This window comes from Poecilia reticulata, chromosome 17, assembly GCF_904066995.2.
Source record: "Poecilia reticulata chromosome 17, P_reticulata-male-v2, whole genome shotgun sequence".
In the NCBI taxonomy this organism is placed as follows: domain Eukaryota; kingdom Metazoa; phylum Chordata; class Actinopteri; order Cyprinodontiformes; family Poeciliidae; genus Poecilia; species Poecilia reticulata.
Genome location: NC_088846.1, coordinates 1,603,446 through 1,626,507, shown reverse-complemented (window position 1 = coordinate 1,626,507; position 23,062 = coordinate 1,603,446). Strand labels below are relative to the sequence as shown.

Sequence of the window (23,062 nt, the reverse complement as noted above, 5' to 3'; positions counted from 1 at the left end):
AGAAGCTAGCAGAAGCTAGCAGAAGCTAACAAACACTGAACAGAAGAAGATCTGCCATCGATACAGTTGCAGCCAAGCAACTGTATTGTGTAACTGTAATGTTACACAATACAGTTTTACCAAGTTGCTCAGAGTCTAAACTGGTATTGTTGTGCATTTAAGGTGTAAAGTTTACCTTCGACCAAACGCCCCCCAAAGGCATCCCAGCGCCCCCCTTTTGTAAAAATGTCCGCCAGTGCCCCCTGCCGTCCTCTGAACGCCCCCTGGGGGGCGGTACCGCCCACGTTGAGAACCGCTCCTCTAGACGCTGTAGATACTTGATTTACACAGAAGAAGTGCGGGCAGTGTAATAGTGGCGAATATCGTTCCAGCATCCTCTTGCTTTAAAGCAGATGTGTGGGCGCACTTTGGCTTCAAAAATAAGGATAGCGACTCCTGTCACACCTTGCTAAAAGGTACCTCTGCATCCCTGGCACCAGTGTATCTTCAGAGAGAGTCTTCTCCACCGCTGGAGATATCATCACTGCACAGAGAAGTGCACTTCTCCCAGAGCACGTCGATCAGATTCTATTTCTAAACAAAAGTCTGAGAACAATGTAGCTCACTTGGTCTGCAGAGTAGACTTTCTGTTTAGAGTTCACTTATTAGTCAGGGTCTATCTACAGGCCTTAAGGTGCTCTGCTAAGATGGGTGCATTTAAAGTTAAATGTTTTTTATTACTTGAATTGTAGACTGTTTTGGAGAAGTCATATTACTATTTTTTTTAAAGGTTTTGTTGGCCCTAGTGGCCTTTATTTGAAAGTAGTTTGACAGGAAAGAGGGTTATGAGAGAGGGGGAAGACATGTGGCAAATGTCACCAGGCCAGGAATCGAACCTGCAACCACCGACATGAGGACTAAGGCCTCAATACATGGGTTGTGCTTTGCCCCTGCGCCACCACAGCACCCCAATATTGCTGTTTACTTATCAAACGCTTAGAGTGATTCCTTCAGATGTTAAGTGAAGGTTAAAAAGATATCAAACTATTCAGAGCAGGTACTTGGTGCACTTTATTTACTTTACAAATGCATGTAAGCTACAGTTTGTACTGTTTCAATTAAAAGAAACATGTTTTCTCACCACTTCGTTGATTCATTTTGTCCAACTGTCGACTTTAAGTCTGTGTCCATGTCCAACCAGAGCCAGGTATTGTGTAGTTGGTGCTTTTAATCAGTTTTCAGTTAAATTAATTCAATCCAACTCTATAACAGTCACAAATGTCACCAATATCACTCTGTCCAAGATTCAAGAGATTCAAGATTCAAGAGACTTTATTGTCATTCACATCACGTGTTACATGAGGTGGAACGAAATTGAGAATCACGGCCCCAGTCCCTCTAAAATCTTTCAGAAAATTGCAAAAGTGTAAAGAATTGTCTCGTGAGCAGAATATTGCAATATATATATCGTATCATGAGCAGAATATAGTGTATCATATCGTGAGATTATTGTATCACTACAGCCCTAGGCGGAACCCCTGCTGCCTCCAGCCACAGCCTGTCCCTGCGCCAAGGCGGCATCTCTCCCTGCTGCCACAGGTCCTAGTGCCCGCTGCTGTGGAGCAGCCCCCAGAGCCACCAAAAATACTGACCACTTTCCCTCACTCTGCTACATTCTCCTCAGGTGTTCATGTAGATTCTTGCAGATGATGTTCCCATAGTCCAACACATTTCATTTGTATCTTTTTCCTCACATTAGGCTTCAGAATTGGTCTTGTTATAAGAAGCCAAGGCCAGCTTTAAGCCTTTTTAGCCCTTGTGCGTGCGAGGACTGAGGCAAATGATACAAGTGATATGGGTGTGGGATCAGTTGAACCCATTTATAAACACAAGGGTTAAGAGATCTTCCACACTTTGTGATATATAGATGCCATATACTGTATAATAAATAATTCTGCACTTAGTCTTCTATGGTTTTTAGAGCAATTTGAGGTGCTGACAGAATGGAGTCTGAATCTTAACCAGAGCAGGGTTTTTTTCACTTGTACTGTTTCAGTGTATCAGGGAAAGTTGACAGGGCAGTTGAATCCTTATTAATCCATCATCAAAGGAGAAAGGCCATATTGCTTTGGTAATCCCCTGTGTGTTTATTACCTTAACCAATTGGATTATGTGTGTTTGTGTAGATGAGCGTATGTCTAGAGATGAGGGGTTTGTGTTCAGTTATGTGAACAAGTTTGTGACCTGGAGGTGGACAGCTGTTAGCGTTGCTAAGACAACAGATAATGAGCCTAGTGGACATGGCTCTACAAGACTGCACCTTTCACATTTGTTTGTTTTATTGGGACTAATGAATATAGTAACCAATATCCCCCACCCTATATCCATGCAAAGCAAGTGAGTATTGATGACGGTTGGATGAAACCTGCCTTATTGTTGAACTACCTCACATTGGTTTTTTATTTTTTAGAATCTCTTACTTTATATGAAAAAGTTAAACCAATTTGTATTTGACTGATATCTTTCTTAATGACATCAATCATAGAACAAACATGTTCTCGGCAGGAAGTTAATTACACACTGCAGTCAGGGTCTAATAAAAAGATAGACTGATAAGGTGTTAAACCTGAAAACATTACTCACACGCACACACACACACAGCAAATTGACACACGTATATCCTGAAGCACTGGATAAATAAAAACTCATTGTGTTTAGTCACTGTCCAGAAGGTCTCATTAACCTCCACTGTAACACTACTCCATGGGTGTCAACTGACTTAATTAAAAAGTGTACTCACATAAGGTCTTACGTACACACAGAGACACATTTAATTAGACTTGCTTATCAACACATTAAAACACAAATTTTATACAGGTCGCTTTAATATTTCAGGCATATTGGGATATTACCATCTCAAACCCAACAGAGAAAGAATGGGTGCAGTGTTGCTTTATGCATTCATGCAGTTTCAACATTAGGATTGTGATAAACATATTGGAACTAACAGCTCTTATTAATACAAAGCAGTGAATAGCAGATTTTTCAAGCTAACATTGTTCTACATGCATAAGTATGTATTTTAAATAATTACTTTATCCAGTAGTCTAAAGCACTTATTGTAGGAACAATTTGATCCTTAAGACAGAAATTACACAGATGTCTCTAATGAAAAAGACAAAGAATTCTGATTTTAAACAGGTTAAAATCAAAACGTGCGAGGTGGGAAATCTCAGTCTACATTCCTAAAAAGGAGTAATAAGAGACAAGATTTACAGTTTCACATGAAGCCATTGAGAAAAATTACTGAAATACCATACCAACTTTATTTATAAAGCACTTTAAAACAACCACAGCTGTTGCAAGTGATGTACATTAAAACATAACATAATTAAAAAAAACAAAAAACTCTTACAGTTTAAAAACAAACATAATCCTGCTGGAGTTGAAAGTCAAATAAAATAGATGGGTTTTAAGACGAGCTTTAAAAGTGGACAGTGAAGGAGCCTCTCTAACGTGCAAAGGCAAGTCATTCCATTACTTATTAGTAGTGATGGGTAGATGAGGCGTCATGTATCGTTTCGACCGTTAGCAAAACTGTGTCGATACTGTGTCACTGAATACTGACATCTACTGGACATTAAAAATTCCTACAGGCAAGGTAGTGATTTGATTACCTAATCCAGGGGTGAAAGTAAGGGGGTACGGCAGGGTACTGCGTAACCCTTAAAGATTTAGCGGGGGTACGCAGTACCTGCAAGAGAGGGGAGCGGCTGTCTGCTGTATAAAATCAACGGGTTCACTCTGCAGCAGTGAGTTCACCCACTAATCAGCCGTGACTGATTAGACTAATCAGTTAATAAATAACTTTTTTTCCATTTCATATTGTTTCTGAACGGTTCGTGCTTTGCTAGAGCAGCGGTGCAACACGTCGATCGCGGAAGGTTTTGAGTCGATCTCGGCGGTAGGTGACAAACTGAACGCCGCAGGACGCTGAGACCAGCACGTCCTCCTCTGACTGGCTTAAAACGTTGGTAACTTTATTAAAGAACAACAAAAAAAATGAACAAAACATGTTCAAATTAATGACCCAACAACAATAATAATCTCAGTGATTATTGTTTCAACAAGGTGTTGCTCAATTCTGTGCGTTTCGGTTCCATTACCAAAATAACTAGCAGAGCAGGAGTTTAAAATTAACTAATCAACCACCGCTGTGTTCAGGGAGGCTTATTAATGATCGCAAAATAAATATCAAGCCTGCAAACCTAATATCGTAACGGACTGAATGTTATGTTTTTAACGTAATCTCTGGTCAGCTTGGAGAGCGCAGGAGGTTGCCATGGCAACGTGTGTGCTTAAACGAGAGAGAGAGAGAGAGAGAGAGAGAGAGAGAGAGTAAAAATGTCTGAGAGGTTTTGAGTTGATTTTGAGTTCAGGTTGTTTTACCTTTGTTTATCTCTCTCATGGCATTTCACAGCTGTTGTAGTTTCTGAACATTCAATAAACGACAAACTTGGACTAATTACCTCGTTCTTTGTGACTACGTCATTCACAACAAACATCAAACACGGTAAATATGTTTCATTAAGTATTTAACAAACAAATGGCTTCTACCGCGATAATTATGTGAAATTAAATTAATTGTCTAATGTTAAAATAAATTAATCTGATGCTGTCGGGCTCAGAGTCTGAGAGGCTTTTCCTCTATCAAACACTTTTTTTGCCTCTTATTTAGAGGAAATATTGATGTTGATGAGACTTTGTCCAAAATAATAACCTTTTTCAACCTTTATAGCTCCACTGTTGAAAATGAGGCTCTAACATTCCCAAATGACATTGAAATAAAATCCAGTCCAACATCTGGTTTGAGGTGATTCCTCTGGAACCTGTTGGAGGAAAAATATCCCAACTTCAGAAGATGAGCTTTAACCTAACAGAGCTCTGTGGTTCTTCCTGTCAGTATGAGAGTCAGGGTGAGGAGGCGCCATGTTAGGAAGAGAAGTGGAAGCTGTAGGATCTTCAGAACAAACAGGTCATGATGCTGACCTACTGATTGTCCCTCTGTCTGGACACAGGATCAATAGAACCAGTTTAAAAGCTAAAATAAATGGTTATATGCCAGACATGGGAAACTGGGATGGTCTCCATGCCATGATGTTCAGCATTTAGGTCTCATGGCATCTCAAGGTTTCAAGGCATTGCAGCCAGTGGGTTGAGGGAAATACAGCTATATTTTGTAGCAATTCAAGAGCTACCAGCTTTTATCGCTTCGCAAAAAAAAAAAAAAAATCAGCACAGAAACTCCAAAGCACACAAAGGGGGTACAATGATAAAAATAATAATTTTTGTCATTGTACCCCCAAGAATTAAAAATTACTTTCACCCCTGACCTAATCTATACAATAAGATTTGTATTTTATTTGTCTTTGTATTTTATTGAATATTATATATTGTATTATGTCATATCTTCAGTTAAATTTAAAATATACTTGATGTACAGTCAATAAAAAATGTGAACATGTACCATAAAGTCAAAATTTAAGTGAATGTGTTTGGAATGAGGATCCTTGTGGACTGGGTTTTTTTCCCCATAAATTTTAATTTAAAAAAAAAACTTTTTTTAAAGTTTCGAAATTTCGAAATTTAACCTGTTACGCTTTTTTGACAAAACTGCTCCGGCTATAGAAAAAAGTGAAGGAAACACTACATTTACAGCGAACCCTTGTTTTTCTTAGGGGTTCCATCCTTCCATCCATCCATCCATCCATCCATCCATCCATCCATCCATCCATCCATCCATCCATCCATCTTCTTCCGCTTATCCGGGTTCGGGTCACGGGGGCAGCAGCTTCAGAAGGGAGGCCCAGACTTCCCTCTCCCCAGCCACTTCTTCCAGCTCCTCCGGGGGAATCCCAAGGCGTTCCCAGGCCAGCCGAGAGACATTGTCCCTCCAGCGTGTCCTGGGTCTTCCCCGAGGCCTCCTCCCGGTGGGACGTGCCCGGAACACCTCACCAGGGAGGCGTCCAGGAGGCATCCTGACCAGATGCCCGAGCCACCTCAACTGGCTCCTCTTGACGTGGAGGAGCAGCGGCTCTACTCTGAGTCCCTCCCGGATGACCGAGCTTCTCACCCTATCTCTAAGGGAGAGCCCAGCCACCCTGCGGAGGAAACCCATTTCGGCCGCTTGTATCCGTGACCTCGTTCTTTCGGTCATGACCCAAAGCTCATGACCATAGCTGAGGATGGGAACGTAGATCGACCATTAAATTGAGGGCTTCGCTTTTTGACTCAGCTCTCTCTTCACCATGATGGACCGGTACAGCGCCCGCTTTACGGCAGACACTGCCCCAATCCGCCTGTCGATCTCCTGCTCCCTTCTTCCCTCATTCGTGAACAAGATCCCCAGATACTTAAACTCCTCCACTTGAGGCAGGACGACCCCCTGACCCGGAGAAGGCATGTTGGTGGGATTTAGGAATTCTTAAGGGTTGCGTTCCGAAAATAACCCATGATATGCAAAATCTGTTAAGTAGTTACCTTTATTTTTTACAGTTATTACACAGCATAAATAAATACTCTACATTGAAACCAAAGAACAAAACCTGTTTTCAGGTCAGCGGATGTGCATCAATCGGGCCTTAATGTGATCCGGAGTCATGTCATTGAAGCGTCTCCTCCAAGCTGCTTTCACAGCTGTATCTACGGCAGAGCGATGGATCTCATCAAGTGAACCTCCGGTCGGGTTTTGCAGCCTCTGGCCACAAGTTTTTTCCAGCAGGCATTCAAAGTTTCAGTTTCCATCTCCTGAGTGGCCAATCTGTATTAAATACCGTAACTTTATTGACACTCATGTAAAGAAGAAGCGCGGAGACTGTTTTTATCAATCATATGGTAAAATCAGGACGCAGAACACTGTGAAAGAAAAACTGCACAAAAAAATCTGCGAAGCAGCGATACCGTGAAAAGTGAACCGCGTTATAGCGAGGGTTCATTGTATATTAAATAATTTATTAAAAGCAACTGAGTAATTTGTAGAATGGCTGTATATCTGAGTTTATCTGGGACTTCATTCTCATGTTTGGCCTCATATTGCCTCAGCATTGAGGAGGTGGATTTATTTAAATAAGACAGTTTAGTCAAACATAAGCAACACTTAACCTACAGAACATGATATGAAAGTAAACTGAGTCAATATCAGCTGAATTTGAATTCAGATAGATTAAGTAGAAACTGACAAGAACCGGATGAAACAACAAAAATGAAAAATTTATTTTCCGACATAAGATCAAAATGGTCCCACACTGCGGAAACATTTCCTTTGAAGCTCCTCCATAATTGATGCTGTACTGTAAAAGACCCTTCGTCCTCACCAACTTGCAACACAAAGTTACACCCTTGTGTAAATGTATGTAGATGTAAATAAATGTTCAACCTTGGTGTGAGAAATGTTATTAATGGCGTTAGTCCAATAATGTTACATTAAGGATTTCAACTAAAATTACAGTCAACCTTAAGTTTTTGACTTTATAGCCTACTAATGAAATAATATCCCTTTCACTATGACAAACCCTGTGATGTGTGTAAATACCCTGAAGCAGGAGCAAAACCAGATCAACGGCTGCCTCCCTCTGACACAGATGGCAAGACTAATTATTACAGGCCAAGCCTGCAGCACATTTAAACCTTTACCTTTGTGTTTGTTACACAGTAATGAGCACCTTAATCTTTCTTTGAAAACAAATGTTATTAGACTGTTTGATGTCACAATGAAGAAAATTTTAACTTGATTTTACACTTCAATTGAATGCTAATAATTGATCAATTCAGTGATCAATTCATTGATCACTGAATTGTCATTCTACTTATTAAGACCAAAACAGAAAATCAAAACGCATATTGAAAACTGTGTTTTATTGAGAGGGACTTGGACATAAAACTCACCCTGACAGTAACAACAAAGCTAACGGATCATCCTGTACTTCCTTTATGTACAGGATGATCATTTGTTCCACAGAAAATGTGCAAACATACCACTGTCAACCATGACTGCAGAGGTGAGACCAAGTCAGTGTTTTGCAAGTCAAGTAAGTCTCAAGTACTCAAGTCCAGAGTCGAGTCTCAATTAAAGACAGTCAGGTCAAGTTCCAAGTCTCAAACTTGGAATTTCAAGTCTTTTCGAGTCGTTTTTTTAACAATGTTGCAACTATATGTTAAATGTAAATAATAGACCATGTGTTCTTTTTTAAAATATGTATTTATCTCAAATCTTGATAAAACGTGCAACTGAACACAAAGTATTAAAAAACTCCATTTTAAAATTGCAATTCAATCTGGAAAGACTCAGACGAGAAAAGGGAACAATTAAAAGATTTAATGACAGGAATGAGTAACAGTTCTTTGGCGCTCGGACCCTGGCAGCTGAGATTTGAGCTGAGATTTGATGTGAACTCGATGAACATCCCGATAACTGATTAGGGATGCTCTCCCCCAAAAAAGGGGCTGAGGCCAGGGCCGAGGCCCGAGGAAAGTGAGACCTAAAACTGAGAGCTGACTTGAGGATGCGGGGAGAAAATACAGTACAGGTAGTCAGCCAAAGGAGTGCAGAAGACTAGGTGAGAAGCTTGTAGGAGGAATCAAATTTGATTCCGAAGAATGAAGGCCTGCTAAGAGAAAGAGCTGAAATAATACCAGGCAAGAGAGTGAAGGATAGTTGAAGGAGCTTAGCCAGGCAGGAGATTTGGATCAGTTTAGGGGACACACAATCGCCTCGAGAAAGGCTGGAGGATAGGTGTCCGCTGTAAGGGAGCCCCGCTGAAAAGTATGAGGGAACAACAACTGAGACATGGGCCAACAATGAGAGAAAAGCTAAGACATGGGCCGGCTGTAACTGTTATTTGGAAATGAATAACAGTTCTTTGGCGCTCAGGCTCCGGCAGAAGATTTGAGCTGTGATCTCGGGTGTACACCCCCGACTCTGATTAGGGATGCTCTCCCCCCCAAAAGGGGGCTAAGGTGAGAGAAGGGAATAGCGGGACCATAAACTTGCGAGTTGACTTGAGGGACAGGAGGAGGAGAATGCTGAGAGGAAAGAAAAGGCATAGGGTGTAAGTGGTCAGCCGATAGGGATGCTGTTCACAAGAAAAGGTGAGGTACTGATAGGAGGAATCGACTGATGACATGAGGAAACTTAGCTAGTGGAAGAAGGCCAGCAGTGATATACCATAAAGACATGCCAGGCTGGTGAATAGGGGCCCGCTGAGGGATACGCAGCTAGAATGAAACCAGGCAGGAGGGTGCATGACAGCTTAGTGCAGTGGTTCCCAACGTTTTTTTTTTCACCCAGACGGCTTCCCGTGCCCCTCCTGCAATGGCACGGGCCCCACAGTTGGAACCTCTGGCTAGTGAGCATTGTGATGGCGCGGAGCCAGGCTGGTGAATGAGATCAGCTTAGGGGCTACTGGGATGGCACGGAGCCAGGCAGGTGAATGAAGGCCAGCAGAAGGGATACTGGACGGCGCGAAACCAGGCAGGAGGAGAGGATGAGCTGAAGGGATACAGAATAGCCTGAAGAAAGGCTGAAGCATAGGTGCAGGCTGGAGAGGAGCCTCGCTGTATAAAAAGAGAGAACAGCTGGGACATGGGCCAGCTGGGGAGCCACAGGAATGGCGTGGAGCCGGGCAAGTGAATGACAGCCAGCCGAGGGGATACTGGGGCAGCGCGGAGCCGGGCTGGAGGGTACAGGTCAGCTTGTGGGGATAGAGAATAGCCTGGAGAAAGGCTAAAGGATAGGTGAAGGCTGGAGAGGAGCCTCGCTGGATAGACAGAGAAAACAGCTGGGACATGGGCCAGCTGAGGGGATACCGAGACGGCGCGGAGCCAGGCTGGAGGATGAAAGCCAGCTGAGAAGTTACTGTGATGGCACGGAGACAGGCTGGAGAATGGAGGCCAGCTGAGGGGTTACAGTCTGGAATGAAACCTGAAAATAATGGTGTGAAGGACTGATGGGAAAGATATGCATAACATTGACAGGATAAGAATATGCGCTTGCATGAGGTTGACCAACCACCACCAGAGAATTGTGTAGTGCTCGTCTGGCACTGGGGGAACAGCAGGTAGAGAAGAGATGCATAATAATGTGAAGGGAGTGTTTAAAACGGACAAAGATGTTGGCGTAAGGCCAAGTGAATTACTTGAAGACCGGTAAACATAGACTAAAGCTGCATGATTTTATTTTATTTTTTTGCCTCATGGTTGTATGCATGCAGGGCTTGGAACTATGATGAGCATGAAGAAAAGCTGAGACTCAAATGGGGATGAAAAGCTGAGGAAATATACAGGCAGGATGAGATTAAGCTTTGAAATGGGTGACTTGTCTAATAGCTGGACTGGACAGAGCACAGGCAGAGAGGCAGCTTATCTGCAATAGTGTTAAAATGACCAGATCTGTAACGAGCAGGTCTGCTGAAATTATATGATGGCGATAGACATGAGACAGATGGAGGAGGTTTGGCTTATAGTTTAAAACATGACAACTTATAGGAGAGCGATGATCTGGGATCGCTTGCAGAAATTCTTGGGAAACGGGTTACAGTAGTGAAACGGGTTTAGTAAAATGCTGAGGACTTGAGCTGCTGAAATGGAGGTTAAAGCTGCACAAGCTTCGCTGGAGTTTCCTCCTCCAGAAAGGGGTCCATGCCCGACTGCTGAAGTAGAAAAGGTAAGATGGGAGATAGACGGCATCGACCAAGCAGGGAAGGATGGCCTAGGAAATAAAGGTATGCAGATTGCTGACGATTTTGTACAAGAGATTAAATTTAGAAACACCACATGGGCCATGAGCTTAAAATATCGGAATGCGGGACAGTTTGCTTGTCTGCAGGGAGGCAAGTAAAGCTTCTGAGAACCAGAATTACCTAGAAGGACAACTAGAGAAGCCTTAAACTTGAGCTAAGACAGGGGGAACGCTTGATAAACCCCAGAAAAATAGCAACTGCTTGACCATGTAGGCCTTCTAGTTTGCTTTGTACTGCACACCCGGGATAAAACATGAAGCAGCAATCAGCCTCTATGCAGTATAAATCTGGAGGAAATTCCTACAAGTCAAACACGAAAACATGAATGTTAAAATTTGCAGCAAAACTACTTCTATTTCGGGATGCCTCTGATAGGTACTGAATAGGACACTGAACAAAATTTGATGTGAGAAGATAACGGATGATGTAAGCGAGAGTTCATGGCTTGTTTAATTGATAAAGGACTGGAACGATTGTACAGAGATTTGTCATGGGGAATTGTTAGTCAACTTCACGTTCCGTCGGCAGCAACTGAACAGCGTATGACGCTTCACAACTGAGGCAAAACTCCTAATTACTGGATGATCAATACGTTTCTCGTGCGCCGAGTCAATGGTAATATGACTTGTATTATCACACAGTCAAAGACAACGTAGTCTGCTGATTGACAACAAGTTAGCCGATGTTGAGCTGATTAATGCGGTAACCGAGACAACCCGACAATGGGCTGCACGGCTCTCTGTAGCCGAGTGCGCATACGTCTGCTGTTATATGAATGAGTAATCCTTCTACGCTGCCCCGGCTCCAGACAGGTTTAACATGAGGGCATCGGCTTATGGGGGCAAAATAAACGCATTTGTGGTGGGATGGTGTTTCACCCTCCCCCACTCCGTGCACCGGGCACCGTTGATTGGTGGACGGGGCGAATGGCTTTATAGTTGGGCGGGCCGCTGCAGGCCCGCCCAACAGTGTTTCTCCCACTGTTACTACGGTTGGCGGCTACATGTCGGCTTGTGGGTTTGGTCGACTCGTCTGCAATCGTAAGTGGCAGTTTTGCTATCCGTGGCTAAGATCATGGTTGGTTTTTGGGTGCTACACCTGTCGCGCGTTTCTGCTGTGTTGCTCTGATGGCGTTGCCGGCTGCAGCTGGGGGTTGCTGTGGCGTGCGGCTTCCGTCTGGTCCTCACCTGCTGACCCGCTTCCTCCCAGGTTAGGCTGTGTTTCCACCCCTGGGTAAGCTACCTGCTATTTAGCTTTTGATTTGTTTTATCTGGATCCACTGTTAATGGGTTTTCTGTTTCAGGCAACTGATTGTTTGGAGCTGCAGCACTTTGGACGCTGTGTTGTCTTGTCTTGTCTTGCCATTGTTTGTTTGGACCGCTCTCAACTAAACCCGTTGAGGGTTTAGTTGAGAGCCGGGTGTGTGGGCGGGGCGTTACTCCTGTGGACACATCAAATGGCATTTGGAAGCGGACAACAACGATTTGTTCCATTGTTTTCTTTTAGTTTTGTTTTGTGATTGAAGTTACTAGTTTGTGTTCTTTTTTGTTTGTTTTTACTAATTTCTTTTGCATTGCATGTTTTATTTCTTTTGGAATAATTGATCTTGTCTGTCCTTTTTCCTTATGTGTTCCTTTTGTTCCAGGGATGGAGTAGTAGGCCTGAAGCCTCGTTTTTAAAAAGAAATGTTTTAAAGAATTGTTTAATAAAATATTGTGCACTGAAGAATCTGTGTTCGGGTGCATCTTGTTACTTTTAAAAAGATCTCCACCTGCTGGTCACACATTGAAAAAATATTACTTAAGAAAATGAAAAATGTACACTGCCGTGAAACTATTCATATGAGGACATTTCCAAAATGCTCAATAACGAGAGTCCTATGCACTTTTGAACATATCAGAGGGGCTACAGTCTACTAGTCGACGAGCTGAAGGTGCTCCATTTGTATAATCTTATCATTTATCTAACGTTACCTGACTCCAACAACATTGCTCAACTCAGTCAGTTAATTGGGGGAGAACTGTGCGAAGCTCTAGCTGCCATAATTCGAACACACATCTGAGCAGCTCGTACAGCAGCAGCAGGTCTCTTTTGCTGTAAACCCAAGGAGAGAATCTTAGAGCTCGTATGGCGTTTAAAGGCGCCTCCCCAAACACGACAAATCAATTTCTTCATCATTCAGTTAAAAGCCCTCTAGCATATTGGGTGCAGCCTGAGTGGCCTACGAGTTTGGGAGAGGGTAGGCTAATTGAAATGTGTTTGTAATGCAGCGCATGAGACATGTGAATGCTACATCTTACCCTGACAGCCCGAGACGGGCGCAGAGAGGGAAATACGGAAAGGTGCTGACCATGACGGCATGTGGAAGTGAGAGAAGCTGTTGACGTGACTGACCCCAATGCGAAGAACGCCGATGGAGAAAATGGTGACGTGGATCAGTGCGGCAAAAATTTGGCGGGCGAAGGCCTTTTGCTGGTTTCATCAGATCCTCTCTTTTGATTCTGTCGTCTTTCTTTACGTGGCATCGTGCGTCACGGGCAAAAGGTCAAAGGTAACAAGCTGACAGGAGGGCTTGTTATGATGTTTTTCAGAGGTTGATCGTGGAGTAAGTGAAACCCCAGGCAGGTGAGAGATAGGCGGGAGAAGCTGCTTGAAATGATCGAGGCTGGGGCCAGGAGAAATCACTTGCATCCGAGGAGCGTCTGAGGGGGAAAAGAAAGGACCAACTCAAGATGGGAGGTAGAGGGACGGGGAATCACTGAGCTGTGGAGAAGCTGAGACGTGCTGGCTGAGAAGCTGTGGCGTGCAATGAAAGGATTGAACGCAGCTGGGAACCGGCTGACGGCTTGGGTGTGGATCCTTTTATGCAGAGCTTGATTGATGATTGGACGCACCGGGTGAGGTCCAGCGCTGAGGTCGGAGATGAGCTTGACGCCGATGGGCGAACGGAGGGGGCAGAGTCTTCCAGCCTGAATTTGCGCTATCAGCTACATTTCTCCATTTTGCACAGTTCAGTTAAATTTAGCTGCAAGAATAGTGATACTTATTGAAAATGGGTGCGGGTTTAGAGTCCCCCCCATTGTTGAAAAGGGGTACGGGTTAGAGTTCTCCCCTCACCCCCCCCCCCCCACTGTTTTTTTTTCTGCTGATTCAAAGCGCAGAACTTTGACTCGGTGGGAAATTTAATGTTTTTGATTGTTTATTCAATGTTGCATGACTCTGTGTTTTTGTGTTTAATGATTTAAGCATTTTGAAATGCCTTGCTGCTGAAATGTGCCATACAAATAAAATTCAATTTGATTTGATTTGATACTTTAAACTATAATTTTCCATAATAAACATTCAGTGAAAAGGACAAAAGTAGAACTCCATATTCAGACAAAAATGCTGTCATTACTACAGTTTAGGTACAAAACCTGCTTTCTGATACGGTCTCACTTTCACTACCCAACGGCAATCCTGAGCTATTATGCTGCACATATTGGATGCGTTTGAAGAACCAGATTTATATATCGTGACAAAACACAGCATACAATTGAAAGCTAGGCAGCATAATCAACATACCCAGAGTACATTTGCTAATAACACAAAGTTAGCTGAAGTCAGCTATCTCATTGTGGTGGGATGGTGTTCCACCAGCCCCACTCTGTGCACCAGGTGCGACCAGTAGCGCACAACTGATTGATGGGTGGGGCAGATGCCTTTATAGCTAGGCAGGCCGCTGCAAGGTCTTTATTTCTCCAACTGTATGTCTGTTGCGTGAGTGGCTTGTGTTTCTGATCGGCTCATTTGAGATCGCAAGTGCTGTCTTAAGTGGCTGGGATTTTGGTTCACTGTTTGAACTGCAGCTGTCTGGACGCTCTGATGTCGTAACTGTTGATTGGTTGGGTTTCTCCACTGGATCTGTTGCTGCTTGGACAATGTGCTGATTGGGCAGTGCATGCCTCCTCTGACCCTGTTGTAACAGAGTGTGGAACTGGACATTGACAGTTGTTCCACTAATTGAAGTGTTTGTTTTGTTTTGCTTTTTTGTTTGTTGTGTTGTCTTAATATGTTTACTAATGTTTTTTTTTTCCCATTTTTTATTTGATTTACTAATTTGCTTTCTTTTGCATTGCATGTTTTGTTTCTCTTGTGGAATAACTGAAATTGTCCTCACGCTCCCTTTTGTTCCAAGGGATCATCTCTTAAGCCATGGTTTAGAATTACGTTTTTTTTAAAAACTTTTATTTAAACAATTCCTCGACATAATCCATTCTTATGCATTTTTACATTGCAACACAGTTACAGATATGACATTCAAACATATATCTTCTAAAGCTCCACCTTTCCTCTCTCTCCTTACAATATCACAGAAAATCAAGTTTTTTGTTCCTTTTATTATAAATGGGGGAAACCCTGCTCATTGCTCTTTGATTATTTTCATCACCTGTCATCTGCTACCTGGTTTCATGCAGAGGGAGACAGAGTGAGAACAGTCACAGTGCTCCTTTTGCTTGGTTATAGAGCTTTGGCACGTGACGTCACTGCTCTAGTCGGAGGGGTATCAGCGCCATCTTTGCCACCGACCAAAACGACTGTCTCAGATATTTTAGCTATGGCACGAACTTGCTGCGTTATTGGGTGTAATGTCCGATCACACGACTGAAAAGGTAAAAAGATGGAAAACAGACTTTCGTTTCACTATTTTCCTGCTTGGAAACAACGCAAGGAGGCTAAGCTATCGGAGCTACTGAGAAGGAGACGAATGTCCTGGGTGTCAGCAGTTGAGACGTCCTACAAGTTTGCTCCAGACATTTCCATTCTGTTGAGGGTCTAAATTTGCTTTGTTAGTGTTGTGTCATAATTTTTTTGTTATGATTTTGTCCAGGTGTACTCATGTTCAGCTTATGTTGAATTTGTTTAGGTTGGGCTAATATTGTTTAGGTAGCATAGTCTGAGTTTTGTCAGTGGACATCGAGGTTATTACATTATTGTGAAGTAAACTATTTTACTAGTGTTATCAAATTTACAGTATTAATTCTGATGTGCGTTCTTATATGTCCTCTTGAAGGCAAACCGACGTATGAAATGGATGAGCTCAATCCTGACTGGGTTTCAGTGCTGAATATGGGTCACTGAGGTAAACGCCACAACATCAGACATCAGCCATGGGTGTCAATTAAAGAGGTGATACAGCAAAACCATCAACAAGTGGGGGAGCAAGTTACAGAGACTGTTTTCATTATTTTCCCCAGAAGAGGTAAATAATGAAAAGACTGTAGCGGAGAATGTAGAAGAGGAGCAAGTTGGAGAGGCTTGCTCCTCTTCTACACTGGGTTTTTGGGTTTGGTTTGCTTTAATTTTATTTAGCTTCATGTTTTAGTTTACTTTAGTTTAGCCCTTCATGGTCCTTTTGATATTATTATTTGAGGTAATGTAATTAGAATGATCTTATTGCTTTTCTTATTTTCAGTCCTATATGGTGTTTCTAGTTGGGTTAATTCTTTAGTTACTTTAGGTTCTGTCCTTGTTTGTCTGAGTCCATGACCAGCCTTCTTTAATGACTTTCAGTTACAACTCGCCAGTCTGTCCTGTTATCCTGCTCACCACGTTGCCAGTTGTTACCTTTGTTATCCCTCGTGTCTCCTGTTTCATTGTGATTTGGATTTCCTTGTTTTCCCTGGATTTTGTTTTTAGTTAGTTTATTTTGTTCTTTAAAGTAACATCCACATAAAGTACATCCACTGTCTGCTGTGTTTGGCTCCACCGTCACACCAAATCATGACACAAAGCAGATGAAAGAGTCCATCTTTAACGTGTAATTAAACAATAGAGGTGACAAGTAAATTTTATGAAATAGATCACACTAAATATTTGTTAACATATTTCAGGTAAGTGAACATGTAATGAAATGGATTCTGTCCTAGAAATTTATGTAATTGAACATTACAGGTAATAAATGTAATTATCATCTGAGGTAATACATTTTATGAACATGTTTCAAAAATATTTTTTAAATATAATTTTGGTTTAAAATGAAAAAGGGTTCAAAATGGAATACAAATATGCTTCATCTATATAGTTTAGTAGAATAATTTCACACAGATTTTGAGTTACCTAGAAGCCATTGAAGAAAAATACAAAATTTTGACTACAGAAAGATAAACAAATATATTTATATAAAGTGTTAAAATGTATTAAAGATGAGTGTGCCTCATTTATACAGTTGAGTAGAACAATTTCACACAGATTTTGAGTTAATGGGGCACATGATTTGGAAGCTATTGAAGAAAACATTTAATATTATTTAAAATATTAAATATTACTTAAAACTTTTATAGAGGATTAGCTGGTTGGGTGGAGAAAAGCCATCGCACCTCTTTGGAGCTCTGACGCTGCCCTTGTTACCTTGATTTTAGCCTATTTTTTAGCCTTAGCCTTAGATTTAGCCTGTCTTTTCCATGGAGGGTATTGGATCTTATGGCTCTCATTGTTGCTTTTATAGTAGCTATAGAGCAAACCACAGACAAGCAAATGGTGAAGGGATGCTTACAGCACTACCTGAGATATTTGGTGAGGTATTTTTTGCCTTTTCAGTCAACAATAAGGCAAAGAAAATAAGGAAAAAAATGAATGAGTCACACATCAGTGAGGTTATTTATTGGAAACCACAGAAAGACTGATGTTAAACGGTCATCTAAATTTAGATTTTCTATAAATTTAGGTTTAGAAGTGCTAAATCTAAATCGCATAAAATGACTGCTTCATGTGAGCCTGTAAAGGACCTGTGGGGAATGAAGAGGATTCTTTTTGTTTTATCTCTGGCTATATGACAATTTTCTGCTTTCTGGTGGCTGTCAATGTTCATTTTTGTTTCTTAAATAATATGGCACAATATTAAAGTTTAATGGTTTTGCTTTTATTATTTATTTTCAGTGGAGTCTACCTCGCAATTGTATACTACTTTCAGGGTTCCTGTGTTTGTTTGTGTGAGTGCGAGTGATGCATCTTTCCAGCGAGGATCTTGATCTTGGTGGAGAACCTGGGCAGCCTACATAGGTGGAGCTCATCAGCCTTATCAGAGTGCTGAGAATAAAGGAGCGGGTAGAGCCTTCATTCAGTGCTGGATGATAAACGTTTACCAATTGTCTTATTGGATTTCCAAGAAGAATCAGTTTTGCTGTTTCTCCTCCTGTGGATCTTACCTGTAAGTAGTGATGGGCAAATCACTACTTTCCGACCCTCATTGCTTCATGAGGGTTGGAAAGCCTCATGAAGCAATGAAACTTTCCAACCCTTTGCTTTGCAAAAAGGTTCAATACTTGACGTTTCATTCATCCCTCACTAGTGACATCTGCTGGTGAAACTGCAAAGGCTTTGTCACTCAGTTGGATCATACTTCCAAATATTAGTTAATGCAATATTGTCGCAAAGTTTTTATCGAACTCATGTGGAGAATCAAGTAAATAATATTTAATTGTCATATGTTTTAATTATTAAAATGATTTGTAGCCAATCAAATCCTGGTATATGATGAACATCAGTGGTTGTGTTGTACTGACTTGACAATAGACATTTGATGTTTTAATGTCTTGGGAGTGCAGTGCTTGTTGAGGCATTTGCTTTTTCTTGGATTTCTAATTGGCTCTGATCACTTACATTTAGCTAAATTGTTAAGAAAATAAATTTAAAATAAGCTAGTTGTAAAAACTTAACCATATGTTTAATATTAGGTAAAATTAATGGCGTTTCAAAATAAGGAAATTCACTTCAAATTATATCCATGGTTCAATTAGCATAATCTCTTATCTAGGATATTTCTATTGAAACATTATACACTAAGTTGAAGTAAAATAACTTAGCTTGTAGTTCTCTATAATTTAGAACACAGCTAGTCTCTCTGTGTGTCTGTTTAACCTTTTGACCATTACTGGACAAAAAGTGGGATTTTTGACCCTGTATTCTGACGCGAATGCAGCTAGTCAGTGACAGATATCGACAGTTGGCGGGGCAGCGCAGTTTCGCTGGTCGCAGTCGAATGCGGAATCCTACAAGGGAGGGAGGAGGGATGGGAAGTGCAGGGGGGGTTTACAGCTTAATCACTCTACTTACATGTGAATAACAACAGGAGACCCACATGAATTGTCAGTCACTGGATGAAAAAACAATGACATCACAATTAATTACTTACATGTGATTGGTTGGTAGATATCTCCCTATTGGACACACTAGACCTTTATAATTACAGGCCTGGTTAAGCCCCTCCCTAATAAATAAAAAAACAAACAAACCCAGAAATAAAAATACACGAAGCACAAGGCATAAGTTTATATTTTTAATTTTTGTTGAAAAAGAAATATGTACAGACATGCATATAACACACATCTACAAATAAAGAAACCACACATAAAATAACACATCTATAAAAAAAAACAACTTCAATTAAAAAAAAAATAAAAAAATAAAAGATTACAGCACAAAATGCTTCTCTACTTCTGGGCCGTGTGGTGGTGGCTTTCTTTCTGAGCATGATCCAACATACAAATGCTTATGATGCAACATGCTGTATTTAGGGTTGGCTTCAAGTCTCTCTTGTAGTTTGGAGCAGAGGTTGCCGAGCTCCTGTGGAAACTTGGTGTTCTCACAATCCAGCCCGATTCACCCTTGAAGACGCCATCCTCTTCATCAGACATGAGGTCAATGGTGACACCTTCCCAAAAGGAAATCTCCTCTGCTGCCAGGACGCTCTCCCTCGCCTCCAGCAGCTGTTGACACAGAACAGACATTAAGCCATAAAGAATCTCTATGAAAACATATTGTTGAAACTATACTGACATTTTAAGTGTCTTGGTTTAGAAACACCAAATATGGGGAGGTGTAATCCATTTGTCATTGAAAACTATGGCTATGTGGTAAAGTATCAACTCCTGAATATCATGTGAATAAACATGATATTTAACAAAACATTGATAAAAGTACTTAAGTGATTTGTCATTAACCATTGAGGCTACATTTAAAATTATTGCACACCATCTTGTCCCAAAATGTTACAGCTTCTTAAGAAAATGTAATGTTATTTTTCTTTTCACCGCTGATTGCATTCATACACACATATATACAAACATGCATGCAAAACTGATGCATTTGATGCAATTGTGACATCTCTAGTAATAAATCTGACCTGCTTCTTTCTTTAGCTACATCTGGATGACTGGCAGTAGGTCCTGGATGCAGCTGGAAAACATTTTGGTGCATTGTCAATACATGGCATAATTACATTATGTAATTATGCTATGTATGTATAATTATGCTTCAACAATGTTGAAGCATAAAATATCATCATTCTAAAATAGTAGATACTCACACACAGTTGCATCTCTGTCCTCATCACGGACATCAGAACGTTCCTGAAGAGTCTGATTGACACAAATGTGAGTCTCATTCTGTGGAGTCTGTGGAAATAAATGTAAAATTAAAAAAATATTGTAGCAAATATATCGCTTTCACAAAAATATGTAAGTAAATAAGTTAATATTATTCTCAACCAACCATTATACAGTCGGGAATCAACGCAGTGATTATACATACCGGCTTCATGACTTCGTCCTCAGATCTGTCCTTCGTCCGCCATTTTGTAGATCTTTACTGTTTTCCACACTCTGCCTTGCTGTACTGCGTTACAACAAAATATTATTTAACCCAAAGAACACTTGGGTAAATAATAGAAAAAAATGACAAAAAATTGGGCCCATAAAAGAGGTCAAAGTAACAGACATCAACGCATAATAACTCAAACAAACAGACCTAACTAACACAGACAAAAGGGGAAACTTAAATACTGGCTGATCAGGCCACATACAACATACTAAGGGGAAAATACACAAAAACCTAACTGAAACTAACATAGAAAAATCCCATTCCCCCCCTCTGGATGATGAGTAGTGGTATGAACCAATTTGCAGTCTCAGCTGGCTTGCTCCACCCCATCTCCACCTCTCTGCTCTCCTAAAGGATTGGAGCAGCCAGCCCTAAGGAAACTCAAAACCAAACAAAGGTTAAATCAAGCAAAACACAACAATGTAGACTAAAATGTGTGCACTTATTCCAGAATACAATGCCATGTGTTGCCTTCTAAACAAAAACCAGTTATTCTGTAAATTGAATCCTAGACTTAAAGAAACCCAAATATAAGTGAGGTGAACCCATTTGTAGTGAGAGTGAATGTGAACCTGTTGCGTGTGGTGAAAGTGAATGTTACCACATTTGTGTGGCTGTAACTGCAGCCATCACAGAAATCATGGAAGAGGAACCAGTCAGATTAGAAGGAATAAAGCTTTATTTGTTCTCAGTATAACTTGGACACAGGTGAATCATAATTAAACGTATTTAGAAGTTAAAAACAACAGACTGTTAATGCACTTCAACTCTGTAAGAACATCAGACACATTTTTAAGTTATTTGCAACACCCTGACTAACATTAGCTAATGTATATTCGGTACTATTACAAATTTTATAGTAGTTAAATACAAAATCATCGTTAGCTCACCTGCACCGTCTGAACCACCTGCCATGTATCCTCACCACATCGCAACATTCCTCCCACTGGCGCATTTTCTTGAAATCTCTGAAAACCACAATCAGGCTGTAAAAAAAATACCTCAGGTCTCTCTTCTTTTGTATCAGAAAAACAACTTGTGTTAAGTCGCATATAATAACGAAGCACAGCACATAGCGCCTGGAGGCTTAAGTTTAATGAAGTTTAAAATGTATTTTCTTTAATGTTACTTTTCCGGTTATGTTTGTTTATAATTCTTGAAAAGTTCAACCTTTTTAGATTTTAAGTTTTGAGAGTTTGTTAATCGTTCGAGTCTCGACTGGTTTTGTCTGATCTGATGTAGGTGAACACGACGCTTCTGCTCCTCCATTACAACACTGGAGATGAGAGTAATAACATCGTGTCCGTGTTTTCATTATTCCCCTTTACAGGTTAAGCGACTTACATATAAGGTGACATTAAAGGTATTTAGTATGTTTGTTGAATGAACAGGGAGCGTTGTGTTGGCTGTGATAATTATAGTTTTTTTTAAAAGAGCTACTATACTCACCTTAGCTTCCTGGCTAGCTGCGTTCTGTATGTACTAGATTTGTTTTACTGTGCCAACATATGTGACAGTGTAATGTCTGAAACTGTTTTGAAATATTACAACACTAGAGATGAGAGTAATAACGTCGTGTCCGTGTTTTCATTAATCCCCTTTACAGGGGCGTAACACTATCATGAATACACATCAAATGTTAGTTCCTTTTATTTTGGCCACTGAAGACAAATATTCTCCTCTGATGCGCGACCAAATGGCCTACAACATGAAGCAGCACGGCTCATCGCGCTTTATTTTGAAAACCAACACGCAAAATGAAGCAGTCACGTGTCCCAGGTGATGCGAGGCGTTGTTTGTTGCCAGTCACGTGGTTTTCAGCAAGACGACACAAGCATTGAAGCGGGGCTTCATCTGACACGCCCCCTTTTTACTCGGTACACGCTAGAAGCCTGGCTTCAGATGGTCCATCTCTACCTGCAAGTACCTGCCTGCCTGGTCCGCCGTTCCTCATCTCTCCACCCAGACCCCTGACTCTGTATCCACCCTCCTCGCACTGGTCTAAGGATTCTCCATCAACCATTCTCCACAAAGGATCCCGGCTATCTTTTCCTCCACGCCTCACTCTGAATCATCCTAAAACACACCCGATCATGTGACCCTTTCCAACCTCCAGAAGGATCTAGATCTGTCAGTTATCTATTTCTGTGAAAATAAAACCAATTCCTTATTTGGATTCTGTTGATTCTGCATGTGGGTCAGAAGGCTAAATCAGAACATGTCAGCTACTTTGTGTTGGAATAAAAATTATTCCAACACACACACACACATATATATATATATATATATATATATATATATATAGAGAGAGAGAGAGAGAGAGAGAGGTAAACAAATTGGAATCGACCTCCTCTCCTGGCGAAAACATCTCCGCTTGATGCTTGTGAGGGGGAGGAAAGACGCTAAAAGTGGGTCAGACCTGGGTTGCCTTTACCATGGATGGCAAAAAGGCGACGGTATTCAAGCGCAAAAATGAGATAAAAACTGTTTCTTTTTAAAAGAAGAGACATAAAAATTATATATATATATATATATATATATATATATAATTTTAATTCCAACACAAAGTAGCTGACATGTTCTGATTTAGCCTTCTGACCCACATGATGGTCAGAGATAGTTTTATTTTATTTATATATATATATATA

General features: G+C 41.0%; 1 protein-coding gene and 1 long non-coding RNA gene across 2 annotated transcripts in view; both read right to left on the bottom strand.

Moving 5' to 3' along the window:
• ccr12a (chemokine (C-C motif) receptor 12a) overlaps positions 1 to 23,062 on the bottom strand; it is a 255,587-nt gene that overhangs the window by 78,641 nt on the left and 153,884 nt on the right. The window lies entirely within an intron of this gene.
• LOC145548098 (uncharacterized) lies at positions 19,080 to 21,194 on the bottom strand. The gene is made up of 4 exons (XR_014084395.1): positions 20,346 to 21,194; positions 20,122 to 20,209; positions 19,939 to 19,991; positions 19,080 to 19,522 (listed from the first exon to the last, which is right to left on the bottom strand). It is a non-coding gene; the product is annotated as an uncharacterized LOC145548098 (long non-coding RNA).